This window comes from Dendrobates tinctorius, unplaced genomic scaffold (genome assembly GCF_039654945.1).
Source record: "Dendrobates tinctorius isolate UK_male_01 unplaced genomic scaffold, ASM3965494v1 ptg000332l, whole genome shotgun sequence".
Classification (NCBI taxonomy): Eukaryota; Metazoa; Chordata; class Amphibia; order Anura; family Dendrobatidae; genus Dendrobates; species Dendrobates tinctorius.
The window spans coordinates 9,961,617-9,979,135 of NW_027361998.1; positions in this window are offsets into that span (position 1 = coordinate 9,961,617).

The window sequence follows — 17,519 nt, forward strand, 5'->3', positions numbered from 1 at the left end:
ATCAGTCTGAATGTTTCCGGACAGGGGAAGCTTGAAATCCCACGGTGGCACTGCAAGCGATGCGTGAAGTTTCTGGCCTGATCCAGAAGAAAGTTGAGGCACTGTCTCCTGATGGAAGCGGCATATCCTGGCTCTCCTAGGCGAGGTCATGAGTTCCCAGAGCGATGTACATGGTGTGAAGTAGTCTGTGGCACCGCCAGCATGTGACTCAGTTCAGTGGCGGAGGTGGAGTGTCCCGGGTCAGTATGATTCTCCTGGTCAGACTTAGGCTGTGTGCCCGCGGCAGTCAGCAGAATGGAGTGGATTCTTGGTGACGGGGGTGAGCAGCGACACAGGTATAAGTTGCTCACAGACAGTGTGCGCATAGGCTGGGGAGCTGCAGCGTGGGCCTGGATTGTCACGTAGCTCCACAGAGAGGGAATCAACCTTCTCCTGTTGCGAGCTTTCTTCCCGCCAAGTGTCCCCTTTTACGCGCATCGTCTTTTATCTCTATCCCACCCCCTACGGTTAAGTGCAAAGGTCACTCCGGGTCAGAAAGCTTTCCCCCCAGCAACAATGGTGACAGCTCCTAGTTCCGGAACCGACGGAAGAGAGGTATCACTGACCTGGTCCATCTTCCTACACCATCATTCTGTGTAAATGTTTTTCGGGACAAGTAAAGTGGTCGGAGTCGAGGAGAACATGAATGGTGCACAATACAGGAATATTCTTGAGCAAAACCGGTTTCAGTTCATCAGTGATTTGAGACTGGGACTGAGGTTCACCTTCCTACAAGACAATGACCTAAAGCATACTGCTAAAGCAACATTCCAGTGGTTTAACGGGGAAATGTGTAAATGTTTTGGAGTAGCCTAGTCAAAACTTACACCTTAAAGGGAAACTGTCACCCCAAGGGAAACTTAAGCTATTGCTGTGGGCATACAGGTAATGAAAATGAATGAAATATTCTTACCTGTATGCCTCATAGCTGCGGTCTAGTTGTTGAGAAAAAAAAGTTTTAATCATTTATGTTAATGATTTCTTCCAGTCAACAGGGCATGCAGTGCTTGGAAGAAAACTCTGCCTCTTGTCATCATTATCATACCATCCCCCTCCCATGAACGTCACACTACCCTGTCACCGGCAGTTGTGGTGCCAGAATCCCGTGACTGCGCCCTGCTCTTGCAGAGTACGTTTTCAGCCCTTCTGTGGGCAGTGATCTCATCCGTCTTCTATGCAAGCAAGTCACTTCGACTGTGACCTCCGGCGTGCGCAGCCATAAGGTGCTCTCCCAACTTCCTTCCTCCCTGCATAGTCATCATTAGGAACCATGTATATATGGGAAGAAGGGCCCCCACCTAGTGTCCGGGCCAGAACCAAGGGAGCCGTCACCTAGATTTCGGGGGAAACTGTTCCCGGGGGACAGAGTTCAGAGACAGACCGTTGAGATGGACAGATGGGCTGGGGGGAGGAGCCAGTATAAAAGGGATGGGGAACGCTAGTCACGATGAGTCAGCAGACCGGGACAGAAGCAGCAGGAGACCGTGGGAGCGACTGAGAGCCAACGCGACTTACCAGAGCCAGGAGGGACGGCGCCCAGACGACCGTCCAAGAGCCGCAGCCCCGCTTCAACTCGCGGCCATTGCCGCCTCGCTCCAGCCCGCGGCTGCGGCCTGCCCATGGTCGCTCGCGGCCATTGCCGCCTCGCTCCAGCCCGCGGCTGCGGCCTGCCCATGGTCGCTCGCGGCCATTGCCGCCTCGCTCCAGCCCGCGGCTGCGGCCTGCCCATGGTCGCTCGCGGCCATTGCCGCCTCGCTCCAGCCCTCGGCTGTGGCCTACCCGCGGTCGCTCGCGGCCGTTGCCGCCTCGCTCCAACCCGCGGCTGCGGCCTGTCTCCCGCCACCCGCAGCCGTCCTGCTCTCACCCGTGGCCGCGGCAAGGCCAGTGCCATCGGCGGCCACCATTCTCCCGCTCCGGTCCATGGCAAGGGCTGGGCTGTTGCTTGCCGCGGATTCCCCATCGCAGCTGTTAGCTGTACAGGTGGCCTGCCAATCGCCACCCCGCATTGTTGCCGCTTGCCCCAGTCCGGGGGCTGTGGCCCATCCATCCAAGGACTCCTCCGGGGCCTGTGGTGCCCCGGTGTCACCGGAGCATCAGAACGCTCGAAGACCATGTCAACTCTTCAGCAGCTGGGCTCAGCGGCTGCTATGCAGAGGAACCACCGTCCAGAACGACGAGGGACGTCAGGACAGCTAAGTTGATTATATAGTTAAGGACCCATAGTCGGCCATACTGCAGCCCTATAGTGACCGGCTTTTGCTGACGTAGTCGTGTTCTACTCCGTTTGTGTTTGCTTGTATATAGTCCCTGCGAGGGCAACGCTTGTTACCCCTTTGGTTGGTCAGGCTATGAATAAGGACAGTTAGGCCTATAATCGTTATTACTAAAAGTACTAAACTGTCTCGCGACTCGTCACTGCGTCCCTGCTAGTACCACATATACACTGAGGTAGCGCTGTCATTCAAGTAGGGGATACTCGCTTAGCAGCCACAAAATCAGCCACACAGGTTAAATATACACAGGCTTTCTAGCCTCAGTTCTCACCCACGTCAGGGTCACTCATGGTTCCTTTAGCTTACTGCAGACATCCATTCCCTCCAGGGAACTCCCAGGCATGTGCAGCCATTAACACAGCATTCACTTGCTGTCAGAAGGCAGCCCCATCTCACTCAGATGGGACCTTCCACACTGGACCAACCAGGTCCCAGCATTCATCCCCATGTGACCTACCCTGGCCACATTATATGGTCCATAGCCACGCCCACCAGGTCACATGACTGACCTCATCACAGGTCCTTCAAACCTTTACACACTCTTTACAATAGTGTTTTAAAGACACCCAGTGGGTGGGTTTGTAGGTAACCAGGACCACCCATCTCCCTAGTTACCTGGAGACTTCTCCCTGACATATTAAAGCAGCACCTCAGCAGTATTACTGCTGATCAACACACATACCTATGTCTCCATCTCAAGGCCACCCACCTTGAGATACACAACCATCCTTCTGGATTCTGCCACTCATCCTCTCTTGGGACATCCACACAGCACCCCCTAGTGGACACAGTGGTTACTACACCAAAACACATACATGGTTCCTAATGATGACTGTGCAGGAATGAAGGAAGTGAGGAAAGCACCTTATGGCCGTGTATGCCGGAGGGCACTGGAGCGGAAGTCACAGTAACTCGCCGGCGCAGAAGACCAATGAAGACACCGCCCATAAAAGGGCAGAAAACGCACCCAGAACCACATGAGTGCAGGGCGCAGGCATGGGATCCGGCGCCACTGCATGTCACATGACACTGACGGCAGAGGGGTGATATGATGAAGACAGGAGGCAGTTTTCTTCCAGACACTGCTCGCCCCTGGAGCTTGGAAGAAATCATTATTATAAAAGATTAAAACTCAAAAACTATACCGCAGCTTTGAGGCAGACCGGGAAGATTATGTTATCCAATCTATTATCTGTAGGGAAAGATGTGAGGGAGGAAACAAGGAAGGAAGAAAACACGGAAGGAAAGAAAGGAGAGCTGGGTTAAGGTAAGGAAGTAAGAAAGAAGTAAGGTTGTAACACAAAAAGTGAAGAAAGGGAGAGAAAAGAAGGGAGGGAAGAAGGAAGGAGGGGAAAAAAAAAAAAAAAAGGAAGTGAGGGAGGAAAAGAGGAAAGAAGTGAAAGGTGGATTTAGGAAAGATGTGAGGGATGAGGGTGAGAGCTGACATGAGTGATGGAGGACTCAGGAAGGAGATAACGTCAGCAGCATTATGACGATTTTTTTATTCTTGCCTTTTATATTTTAACAATATGTGAGAAGCTTTGTTTACCTCCTCACGACGCTGTACTGATGTCTTCTGTTGGTGGCGTGTTTCTGTGACTGGTCCTGTGTGTACATCGCCTCCACCATGTTGTCCTCACACATCATAGTAGTTATGAACCTAGTACTCAACTTTGATATAGTCAGAAGGAAATTTATTGTAGCACGCAAACAAAAACAGTTGTGTCAATTGTGACCTTCTTAAGTTACGTGCTGTACTAGATACAGTAGCAATAGGTTATAGACCTATTGTATAGCTTGGTATGCTCATAATTGGGGCGATCCATCCCACAGCCTACTGTCAAGGGACTCTTCCGTCCGTCCAAAGAAGGAAAAAAAAAAAAAAACTTTCCTGCATACCATTCGTACATACTTTCCATCCATTTGCTTTCATCATTCATAAATCCATATGGAAGAATTGGCACCTGCTATCCATAGGTCATCCAGGAGAGAGAAAGAAAAAAAAAAAAAGAGAAAAAAAAAAAAAGAGAAAAAAAAAAAAGAGAAAAATTTTTGCTGCCAGAACAGGATTTGGGGTTAAATATATTGCAAGGAAATTCTTCCGGGCATGCTCAGTGTAAAAAAGCAGATCTGTTGGCGGATTACGTCAATTAATAGTTGGCAACGGATCTGCTGCCCATAGGCATCCATTATAATGCGGATCCGTTGCTATCCGTTGTTTTGACGCACACAAAAAAGTTTCATTTTCCGTCCACTAAAGACCGCGGATGCCAAAATTAATACAGATCTGTCAAAAAACGGATGCAACAGATGACCATCCATCAAAATCTGCTGTGATTGCAAGTCAATGGGAAAAAAAAACGGATCCTGCAAAAATGTCGGATCCGGTTTTTTTTTTGCAAAACGGCGGATTTTGACTGACGTCAAAAAACGGAAATGTGAAACAGGCCTAAGATGCAAAAATCTTCTACTCCTCATCCCCCACCACTTCATCACTATGGGTCATAATATTTTGCAACTAAGATTTCAGGTGATTGAGCAGGTATTACCGCCTCGCCGTGGTGGGAATAGAATCCTAAACTTGAAAAGACGTGAAGCTTTTTGGATTGACACATTACTGTAGAAACAATGAGCCCGAAGGGCCTGAATAGGGAGTATGAAATATCAGCATCCTTGTAAAAGTGAATCCCTCTATATACGGAAATATATTAGAGACTTTTTCCACTACCTACAGAGTCCAGTGATATGTTCATGATATGCTGAATTGTATCTATTCATCCGCTATATCTTGTTGAGATGTAATATAAGAGTACTATGATAAGATATATGCTGAATATAATTAAAAAATCTATTCTGATCATATCACTAAAACTCCTCTCCTTTTCCATAGAGCCGTCTATATTAATATACTGTGACCGGATGCCATCATCTTGAGCCTACTTCTCTTATATGGAATTCTTTGTCACAGTCACGCTATTAGAAACCACACGACTCAGAAAAGAAAAAAAGTTCCATTCACCTGCTCACTGGCTACTTATACAGTGCCTTGCGAAAGTATTCAGCCCCCTGGAACTTTCCAACCTTTTCCCACATATCATGCTTCAAACAAAGATACCAAATATAAATTTTTGGTGAAGAATCGAGGACATTTTGGACAACATTGGATCATTCAGAGATCCACCATGACCTTCTGGAGTGTGTTTGCTGCACTGAAAGTAAAGGGGACGAATTTTTTTTTGAATTTCCACAAAAATTTAAAATAACCAATAAATTTCGTTCAACTTCGCAATAGTTGCTGTGGTAAAATAAAAGCGGGCCTCTGATTGCCACAGGAGCACACAGCTCTGATGAGCGAGGCCCGGACGGGCGAGAGATCAGAAACGGTCTTTACCTCTGACTGTTTTGGGGCGAACGTAGAGAAGAATTTCCCTCTGATGAGTCTTCGCGTCTAATTCACACCTCGTTCTGCAGAATTCATCTCACAGCTTTCACTTCTAATCTTAGTGTCGCAGCGACGGCTGATAAATATAACTCGTGTTATAATTACCAGAAAAGCCTTCAGAGGACACAAATAGCAGCCGAGAAGAGCGACCTCCATTACTAATGTGCTAAGGAGATCCAGGCACGGACACAGGAAAAACGAGACCACCGGGGCACAGGGGGCCACATTCTGCCCAGACAGAGGACACTTCCAATTATCCAAATAATGTCCTATTGTGCCCAGATAACTAGAAGGAAGGAAGGATCGATCGATGGAAGGAAGGTTCGATCTGTGGGTTCTTTAGCTCACTTTTTTTTTTAGTTAGGTGATATACGTTGACCCTTCATTTTCTTTTTTTTGCGCCACATTCTTTAAGACGGTTCATTACTTTTGTGCAAAATCAAAAATGGTTTAATTTTCACCTTTTTAACCTGTTTTGCACTAAAATAACACAAAAATTGAACAAAACTTCAGACGCACAAAATCACTCCAGGATGTGAGGAGGAAACCTTTAATTGGTTGCTAAGAGGACCAAATAAAAAAGCCCTGGTGAACACATATGAAACAGACTTTAAAAAAAAGGCGCAAATGAAAAACAAGCGGAAACCATCAAACACCAGGAGAAAAGAAAAAAAGAAGGGCAAATGCGACAATGAAGCGACACTTTGAATTGAACTCTATTTCCAGAGGTTTGAGGTTTCATACTAGCGGATTTCAAGCTGAAATTATTAAATACAAAATCCCAAATCTTTCACCATCGTGAATGTGGGTAAACAGCGAGTTCACAGGACCGAGTCCGCTCCCGAAGATTGCAGAAGTGATGACGCACGCGGGAGAGGAGGGAGGCAGACGCAAGACACCTTATCAAACATCAGCCGGGAGCAGAGACGACTGATTGCTGCAAATCCTCGGAGATCTCATTGTTATATAGCTGGAGATCATCAGTAGTAATAATTATTACATCTCAGGCCTAGAGAAAGAGAGAGACTTTTGGGGTTAAATTAAAGGAATGGAGATTCTTCCGGGCGTGCTCAGTTGAAAAAAAAAAAAAACGAATCCGTTGCTGAATTTCGTCATGTGACGATCCATCGCTGTCTGGACTTTGACGGAGACCAAAAAAAAAAATAAATATAAAATAAAAAACACCTTCCCATGGACTTTTTTTTCCAGCCAATGGACACCGATTTTACGATGAATCCGTCGCACCACAGACAAAGCGGAAGCCATCCGTCGCTAATACAAGAGAATGAGAAAAAAAAAAAAAAAACACGGATCCAGCAAAATAATTTGCTGGATCTGTTTTTCTCTAAAAACGACGGATTGGGACTGATGCAAAAAGACTGAAGTGTGAAAGAGGCCCAAGACATTTATTAGGAGTTCTAGTATTAAATAGGTATAAATATTAGAAATCAAACCCTTGTCAGCAACAACCGTGTAAGTACAGCAGATATCAGGTGTGGCTGTATGAATTGGATTCAGGAGCGACTGAGGTTAGCGCCGCTATTTAGCCACATAAATGTCACTGGCAGGTTCCGACAGTGGCATATAAAGAGGCGTCCATTGGTGCGGGCCCGGTATCACAGCCGAGAGCCAGGAGATAGTCATTTTCTTTTACACACTTACTAGAGAATTGCAGCGTATGCCACGAGTAAAGAAACTCCTCTAGAGATGCAAAAAAAAAAAAACAAAAAAAAAAACATTTAAAACTCTAGGAAAGTATTTGAAGAGTTTAAAAAAAAAAAAAAAATATATAACCTTATTTTTCCAATACAAAAAAAAACACCCCCCCCCTCAACCAAAAATGCAGTTAAAAAAAAAAAAAAAATAATACAATCAAATGTTGTATGCAGCCAAAAAAATGGTACTAATAAAAACTAGTTTGTGACAAAGACAGAAAAAAAAAAAAAAAGCCCACACATATCAATGCATTGACTTGATTGGGCTATCACAAGCCCTCCCCACCCCATTCTGTGAAGGTATTATTGGAATTATTTTGTTTTTTGTATATTTTTTTTTTTTTCAATCTTTAATCATGGCAACTTGATGGACGAACGCTCCATAAACACGAACTTCTCCGCCATTATCTAGTAGCAAGCCATCGGGCTGCTGCCAGTCTCTTCAGCTTGTTCCCTCTAGTCCTCTGGCCATGATGTTCCTCTCCAGTGATCGCTCTCTTTTTAATCATGTGTCCAAAGTAGGCAAGTCATAGCTTGGTGATCCTTAGGGTGACATGTCTGGCTTCATTTCTTCCAGAATTGATTGGTTTCTTCTCGCTATACATGGCATTGATAACATCCTTCCCAGCATGACATTTTGAAGGTGTTGATTCTTCCTCTGTCTTCTTTATCGTCCATGCAGCGTCGGACTGGAACACCTTGGGCCCACCAGAGAAAATCATTCTTGGGGCCCACTATGTAGCTGCATAGTTAAATACCAGACCACCAATTGTGCGGTAAAACACGCTAATATCCGGGTATAATATAAGGTTGTACATGTCTTAATTATGTAGCAGGAGTTGGGGTAGCCCCCTCATAGAATATAAAGCAGCCCCCTCACATAGTATAATGCAGCCATCTCATAGAATATAATGCAGCCATCTCATAGAATATAATGTAGACCCCTCATAGAATATCATGCAGCCATCTCATAGAATATAATGCAGCCATCTCATAGAATATAATACTGCCCCCCTCATAGGGTATAATGATAGGGTATAATGCACCCCCTCATAGGGTATAATGCACCCCCTCATAGGGTATAATACTGCCCCCCTCATAGGGTATAATACTGCCCCCCTCATAGGGTATAATGATAGGGTATAATGCACCCCCTCATAGGGTATAATGCACCCCCTCATAGGGTATAATACTGCCCCCCTCATAGGGTATAATACTGCCCCCCTCATAGGGTATAATGATAGGGTATAATGCACCCCCTCATAGGGTATAATGCACCCCCTCATATGGTATAATACTGCCCCCCTCATAGGGTATAATACTGCCCCCCTCATAGGGTATAATGCACCCCCTCATAGGGTATAATGCTGCCCCCCTCATAGGGTATAATGCACCCCCTCATAGGGTATAATGCACCCCCTCATAGAGTATAATACTGCCCCCCTCATAGGGTATAATACTGCCCCCCTCATAGGGTATAATACTGCCCCCTCATAGGGAATAATGCTGCCCCCCTCATAGGGTATAATGCTGCCCCCCTCATAGGGTATAATGCACCCCCTCATAGGGTATAATGCACCCCCTCATAGGGTATAATACTGCCGCCCTCATAGGGTATAATACTGCCCCCCTCATAGGGTATAATACTGCCCCCCTCATAGGGTATAATGCTGTCCCCTCATAGGGTATAATACTGCCCCCCTCATAGGGTATAATGATAGGGTATAATGCACCCCCTCATAGGGTATAATGCACCCCCTCATATGGTATAATACTGCCCCCCTCATAGGGTATAATACTGCCCCCCTCATAGGGTATAATGCACCCCCCTCATAGGGTATAATACTGCCCCCCTCATAGGGTATAATACTGCCCCCCTCATAGGGTATAATACTGCCCCCCTCATAGGGTATAATACTGCCCCCCTCATAGGGTATAATGCACCCCCTCATAGGGTATAATGCTAAATAGATATATAGAGTTAGATAGATATAGATAGAAAGATAGATGTAGAAATAGATAGATATAGAGATAGATAGTAGATAATGGATAGAAAGTAGATAATGGATAGATATAGATAGAAAGATTCATAGAGATAGATAGAGATAGATATAAAGATAGATATAGAATGAAATATAGATAGATAGATCGATAGGTAGATAGATATAGAGATAGATAGAAAATAGATAATGGATAGATAGATAGATAGATATAGATAGAAAGATATAGAGATATATAGATAGAGATAGATAATAGACAGAGATATACAGATATAATAATAATAATAATATAGACATATATAGATAGATATAGAGATAAATATATATAGATAGATGGCTATAAATAAAAATAGATATAGAGATATATATAGAGATAGATAGATATAGAGATAATAGATATAGAGATAGATAGATATAGAGACAGATAGATATAGAAAGATAGATATAGAGATATATATAGAGATAATAGCTAGATATAGAGATATGTATAGAGATAGATAGATATAGAGTTAGAAAGATAGATAGATATAGAGAGATATAGAGATAGATAGAGATAGCTAGATAGATAGATGGATAGATAGATATAGATAATAGAGATAATAGATAGATATAATAGATAGATATAGAGATAGATATAGAGATAGATGGATAGATCAATAGATAGATAAAGAGAGAGAGATAGAGATAGATAGATAATGAGATATAGAGATAGATATAGAGATATGGTGTTAGATAGAAAGATAGATATAGAGATAGATATGGATATAGAGATAGATATGGATATAGAGATAACAGATAGATATAGAGATAGATAGATAGATAGATATAGAGATAATATATAGATAGCTATAGAGAGAGATCTAGTACAGAGAGATAGATATAGAGATAGAGAGAGATATATAGATAGATAGCTATAGATATAGATATAGATATAAAGATAGATATAGAGATAGAGCGATAGATAGCGAGAGAAATAGATATAGAGATAGATAGATACAGAGAAAAGATATAGAGATAGATAACGGATAGATAAATAGATAGATAGGTATAGAGATAGATAGATATAGATATTAGATAGAGATATATATATAGATAAAGATAGATATAGATGGTAGCTAGATAGATAATAAATATAGAGATAATAGATATAGAGATAGATAGAGTAAGATAGATAGATATAGAGATAGATGTAGAGATAGAAAGATAGATATAAAGATAGAGCGATAGATAGAGATAAATATAGAAATAGATAGATATAGATAATAGATAGAGATAGATATAGAGATAGATAGATATAGATAATAGATAGAGATAGATAGAGAGAGATATATAGAGAGAGAGAGAGACAGATAGAGAGAGCGAGAGACATAAAAAACAAAACAAAACAAAACAATACTCACCTCTCCTCCTCGCTCCCACGCTGATCCCGGCTTCAGTGTCAGGAGCTGCCCCCTCTGCCAGACACACAGCGGGTGCGCGATGTAGTGACGTCATCACCCACTGGCTGTGAGTCAGGAGCAGAGAGGACTGAGGGCGGCGCCGGCCCTGATGCAGAGCGGCATACTGGGCTGGGGGCGGGGCCTCTGGGGGTGGAGACCTGAAATGATATTCACTGCTTCGCAGTGAATATTCATTTCTCTTTAGCAGCGGGGACAGGGGCTCCTGACACCCGCTGCTGCTCCGCTGGCAGGGGCCCCCATAGCAGCTGCATGGTGTGCGACACACCACTGGCTGGGGGCCCCTGGAGCAGCGGGGGCCCTAGGCAACTGCTGGCCCTGTATGCCAGCAGGTGCCAGGGCCCACCAGATGCCAGGGCCCACCGGAGAATCCTCCGGTTCTCCGGTGGGCCAGTCCGACGCTGCGTCCATGTGTATCTTACTACAGAAAAGACCAGACTCTCTGTTCCTAGATTTGAAGGTCCTCGTCCAGTGACTTCATTGTTAATTTGCCCAGAGCTATTCTCCTATTGACTTCTGCATTTTGAGTGATCGTTGATCTGAGTAGGTTGAAGTCCTTTACAACGTCCTGTTGTGAGTTCATTTTCCCCTTCACTGTTGATGAACTCCCTCTGTTGGTGAAGAGAGGTAGTGAAATTGATTGGGTTGAGAAGAACCTGTCATCTGAACAGGTGGAGTCTGACTGGACACCCGGAATCACTGAGTGGATATAAGGCAGCCGACACCCTACAGGGGTGCTGGTGATCCTTTCTGCTCTGAGCTCTTGCAACCAGTTAGTCCTGTCTACTGAAAGCTAAGTTTTTGCTCTCTTATTTTTCCATGAGATTTTGTCTGTTTGCTTCGTGTTTTGTGTTCAGCCTGCCTTTGTTGGGACGGGCTGAGCTCCATTTTTGTCTCTGATCAGTTGATCTCTTTGCTCGGTTTTCAGAATATACCTGAGTACTGATATAGTGATTTTGAAGTCTAGCAACTTCAGGGCCTTTTTCCCTATCAGACGGTTGGGACATTTTTGGTAGGGTTTTTTGCGGATTGCAGCCAGCATCTTTTCTGTCCTTTCCTATTTAGTTAGTTGGGCACCATCGTTTGCTCAGCCTGTCTTTCTGTCTGTGTTTGTGTTTTCATCTGCTTTTCACTGACAATACATGTTGGGGGCTGTCTATTGTTTTGGGGTCTGCTCTGGGGCAGTTTAGATTTCCCCTTTCTTTAGGCTTATTTAGTTCTCCGGCTGTGAACGAGGGGCCTAGGGCATCGTAGGAACCCCCCACGGCTACTGTTAGTTGTGGTGAATAGGATCAGGGGTCTGCAATCCGATAGCTACCAACCTCTCTGGTTTTCTGGACTTAGCTTGTATTTTTGTTTTTTCCTCCTTCGGTGACTCATTCATAACAGCGTCCACTTCGTCACCGTCCCTCTCAAACGTGTTTCAGTCATCACCAACCAAATAACAGATTGACCCACACCCTACTCTGTGACATCAGCACCCTTCTCAAGTTAACCCAGTAAATGTATGGCATCACCACCAACCAAATAACTCCACTCTCTCATTATATGACATCACCAGCCTTCTCCACTAACTAGATAAGAATATGACATCATCCCTAACCAGATAATGAACCCTCTCACTTTGTGACATCACCAACCTTCTCCAGATAATCCCGGTAATCTATGACATCATTATTAGCCATATAATGTCACTCTGTGACATCAGACTTCTCCAATAGTAAAATCGCAATACGACAATCCCCTACTAGATAATGAACGCTCTCACTCTGACATCATCGGCTTTCTTCCTTTATCTATGACATCATCACCAACCACACAGCCCCACTCTCATTATGGGACCTCCCCAGTCTTTTCCAGTTACTCTGACATCACCAACCAGATAACCCCACACTCTTATCCTATATTATCACCAGTCACGTCTATCCAGCCTCCCTCCCTGTATAGCACCACCAACCTTAACCAGAAGACTCCCCACCCCACGTGGGATCACTAACCTTCCCCGGATGACTATGACAGCATAATCTAAGACATCACCAGCATTACCCAGAAAACCCCTTCCTCCGTCATCGTATTCCGTCTCGACCACCAGGGCAATACATTTTATCCTCCATTGTCTACTAATTCACCGATATAACAGCTGGTTGTACAGTTTTGTTTGGCTTGGTAGCAGCTTCCTGACACTGGTCTCTATGGTTAAGTTTACTGTCCGCTTAAATCCCCAAGCGACGGTTTTACCCAGGGCTTTATCGGACTTTTATGTCTAACACAATTGTGACGTTTGTGGCTGATCTTCCCTTTATCACTCTTATATAAGTGCCACCGTCCTCCATGAATCTGCTGCGTCTGCAGAGCCCAGGTCTCCGTCTGATCGGCTGCCACACACGCACCTCTCCTCCCATATAAATATTGTGGCTGCCTCCGCCGCCTGCCAGAAACCCATTTGCCTGGAGAGAGTAAAATTCAGCGGATTGTCGGCTATTTATATCTCAGGATCGTTATGTAACAATGTAGGAGAAAGCGAAAACACGCAGAACGCAGCACGAAGAGGAGCGCGGAGCACCCAGCGATCACAGGACCGGGGCAGAAAAGCCACAATTCACACATCTATACACGGCTCATACACACGGCGCCTAGAGGAATATTATACCATCATTAGATTCAACCAAATCAGCTCTAATATCAAAGGACAGAGATTATGTGTCAGCAACTTAATGTTACATAAAGAATAAATCTGCAGATAATTCTCTACCCGGCACTGATCCCGAGTTACCTCCTGTATTATACTCCAGAGCTGCACTCACTATTCTGCTGCTGCAGTCACTGTGTACATACATTACTGATCCTGAGTTACATCCTGTATTATACCCCAGAGCTGCACTCACTATTCTGCTGGTGCAGTCACTGTGTACATACATTACATTACTGATCCAGAGTTACATCCTGTATTATACCCCAGAGCTGCACTCACTATTCTGCTGCTGTAGTCACTGTCTACATACATTACATTACTGATCCTGAGATACCTCCTGTATTATACCCCAGAGCTGCACTCTCTATTCTGCTGCTGCAGTCACTGTCTACATACATTACATTACTGATCCTGAGTTACATCCTGTATTATACCCCAGAGCTGCACTCACTATTCTGCTGGTGCAGTCACTGTGTACATACATTACATTACTGATCCTGAGTTACATCCTGTATTATACTCCAGAGCTGCACTCCCTATTCTGCTGCTGCAGTCACTGTGTACATACATTACATTACTGATCCAGAGTTACATCCTGTATTATACCCCAGAGCTGCACTCACTATTCTGCTGGTGCAGTCACTGTCTACATACATTACATTACTGATCCTGAGATACCTCCTGTATTATACCCCAGAGCTGCACTCTCTATTCTGCTGCTGCAGTCACTGTGTACATACATTACATTACTGATCCTGAGTTACATCCTGTATTATACTCCAGAGCTGCACTCACTATTCTGCTGCTGCAGTCACAGTGTACATACATTACATTACTGATCCTGAGTTACATCATGTATTATACCCCAGAGCTGCACTCACTATTCTGCTTGTGCAGTCACTGTCTACATACATTACATTACTGATCCTGAGTTACATCCTGTATTATACCCCAGAGCTGCACTCACTATTCTGCTGCTGCAGTCACTGTCTACATACATTACATTACTGATCCTGAGTTACATCCTGTATTATACTCCAGAGCTGCACTCACTATTCTGCTGGTGCAGTCACTGTGTACATACATTACATTACTGATCCTGAGTTACATCCTGTATTATACCCCAGAGCTGCACTCACTATTCTGCTGGTGCAGGCACTGTGTACATACATTACATTACTGATCCTGAGATACCTCCTGTATTATACCCCAGAGCTGCACTCACTATTCTGCTGCTGCAGTCACTGTCTACATACATTACATTACTGATCCTGAGTTACATCCTGTATTATACCCCAGAGCAGCACTCACTATTCTGCTGGTGCAGTCACTGTCTACATACATTACATTACTGATCCTGAGCTACCTTCTGTATTATACCCCAGAGCTGCACTCTCTATTCTGCTGCTGCAGTCACTGTGTACATACATTACATTACTGATCCTGAGTTACATCCTGTATTATACTCCAGAGCTGCACTCACTATTCTGCTGGTGCAGTCACTGTGTACATACATTACATTACTGATCCTGAGTTACATCCTGTATTATACCCCAGAGCTGCACTCACTATTCTGCTGGTGCAGTCACTGTCTACATACATTACATTACTGATCCTGAGTTACATCCTGTATTATACTCCAGAGCTGCACTCACTATTCTGCTGCTGCAGTCACTGTCTACATACATTACATTACTGATCCTGAGTTACATCCTGTATTATACCCCAGAGCTGCACTCACTATTCTGCTGCTGCAGTCACTGTCTACATACATTACATTACTGATCCTGAGTTACCTCCTGTATTATACTCCAGAGCTGCACTCACTATTCTGCTGGTGCAGTCACTGTGTACATACATTACATTACTGATCCTGAGTTACATCCTGTATTATACTCCAGAGCTGCACTCACTATTCTGCTGGTGCAGTCACTGTCTACATACATTACATTACTGATCCTGAGTTACATCCTGTATTATACTCCAGAGCTGCACTCACTATTCTGCTGGTGCAGTCACTGTGTACATACATTACATTACTGATCCTTAGTTACATCCTGTATTATACTCCAGAGCGGCACTCACTATTCTGCTGGTGCAGTCACTGTGTACATACATTACATTACTGATCCTGAGTTACATCCTGTATTATACCCCAGAGCTGCACTCACTATTCTGCTGGTGGATTCACTGTGTACATACATTACTGATCCTGAGTTACATCATGTATTATACTCCAGAGCTGCACTCACTATTCTGCTGGTGCAGTCAGTGTACATACATTAATATATAAAATCACCTGCAGCGGCGCCTATGCTGCACATTACACATGTGATCATGTTGTATTTAATTCTTTTACCTCATGCTGTAAATAAATTCATTAAGAAAAAAAAAAAACTCTCAAAATGGCACCGGCCGCGCCTGTGCAGTAGCAGCTATAGGCGCCTTCCTGCAAAAAAAAAAAAAAAAAATTGTCTCCAAGATGGCACCACCAGCACCATTTTGATACATTTTTTAACACAAAGTCTTAAGGGACGTCGACAGAGGGTAGAGTGAGAATGTAGTGTGGGAGATGCTACATTAGTGATGTATGTGGAGATTGAGGAGAGGGCGGGGGTCTTTGACACCAAGGTAAGAGAGGATCTGTAGTAGGAGGCAGTGGTTGACTGTCTGGAAAGCAGAGGACAGGTCTAGAAGACGGAGCATAGAGAATTGTCTGGTAGCTTTGGCTGTGAATAATTCATTCGTCATTCCGGCTAGGCTGACAAGATAAGAACGTGAGGGATATAACCAAGGTCTGACTAATCAAAAGAATCCCACCCAATAAAAGATAGTCTGTGTGCATCAGTTAAAAGAAATAATTTAAGCTTTCAGATTATCGAATTATATAATGACCCAGGTGGTTGGAGTCTCTATTGTGGAACTACACGACTAGATAGGGAATGTCTAGGGAAAGTACCAGGTCCCCTTCATTACCCAGTCCCCTGGAGATTCAAACCACTTGGGCCATTATATACTTGGATAATTTTAGAACTTCAATTATATTTTTTTACTACCGATTGTGATGAAACGTTATCACAATTAATTTTGGTAATGGTAGTTTTGGTGGTATGGTAGGGATGGAATCCGGATTGTGGTTGTTGAGCAGCGATTTTGATGACAGGTTGGAGAAAGTTTGATGTAGACGTGCTGTTTGAGGAGTTTGTAGGTGTGCGGGAGCAGCGATATGGGACAACATCTGGATGTAGAGGTCCAGTCAAGGGATGGTTTCTTTGGCAATCAGAATTGGTGTGATTGTGTTTGAAAGCAGAAGGAAAGGTACCAGAAGTAAATCATAGGATGAAGAAAAGGGTTATGGGTAAGAGTGATGGTTGGGAGTAGGAACGGTTCAAGTGCTCATGTGTTGATGTGTGATTTGGAGAGAAGATAAGTGTCACAATCCATTTTTGGATATGTGATAGCTATGGCTTTACTAGGTTAAAACTTTCCTTTCAGGCCATCGGGGGTTAATGTCAGTCCCCCCCCCCCACTTGCAACCAGGTGTAAGTGCAGTGCTGCTGGGTCAGCTGATGTGGGTGGTGACCACTCCCTACATCCTTTAAAAGGTCACCTGATGCATCAGCTGACTGTTGGTGATACAGGTCCTTTCTCGAGACCAGCCTAGCAGAAGCACCTCTCTGGTGCCTGCCACGTTTGGCGTTAAGAGTGCTATTGATATCTGCGTTGTAGAAATTATATGCACCACTGCAAAGCTAAGGCTGAGTTCACACGTGGCTTTTTTTTGCGTTTCCGCGGTGGTTTTAACCGCGCGATTTTGCAGCGAAAACACGAAAAATAAGCATCCCATGCATTCCTATGGGATGCCGCAATGCTGTGCTAATGCTGCGGTTTTTACCGCGGC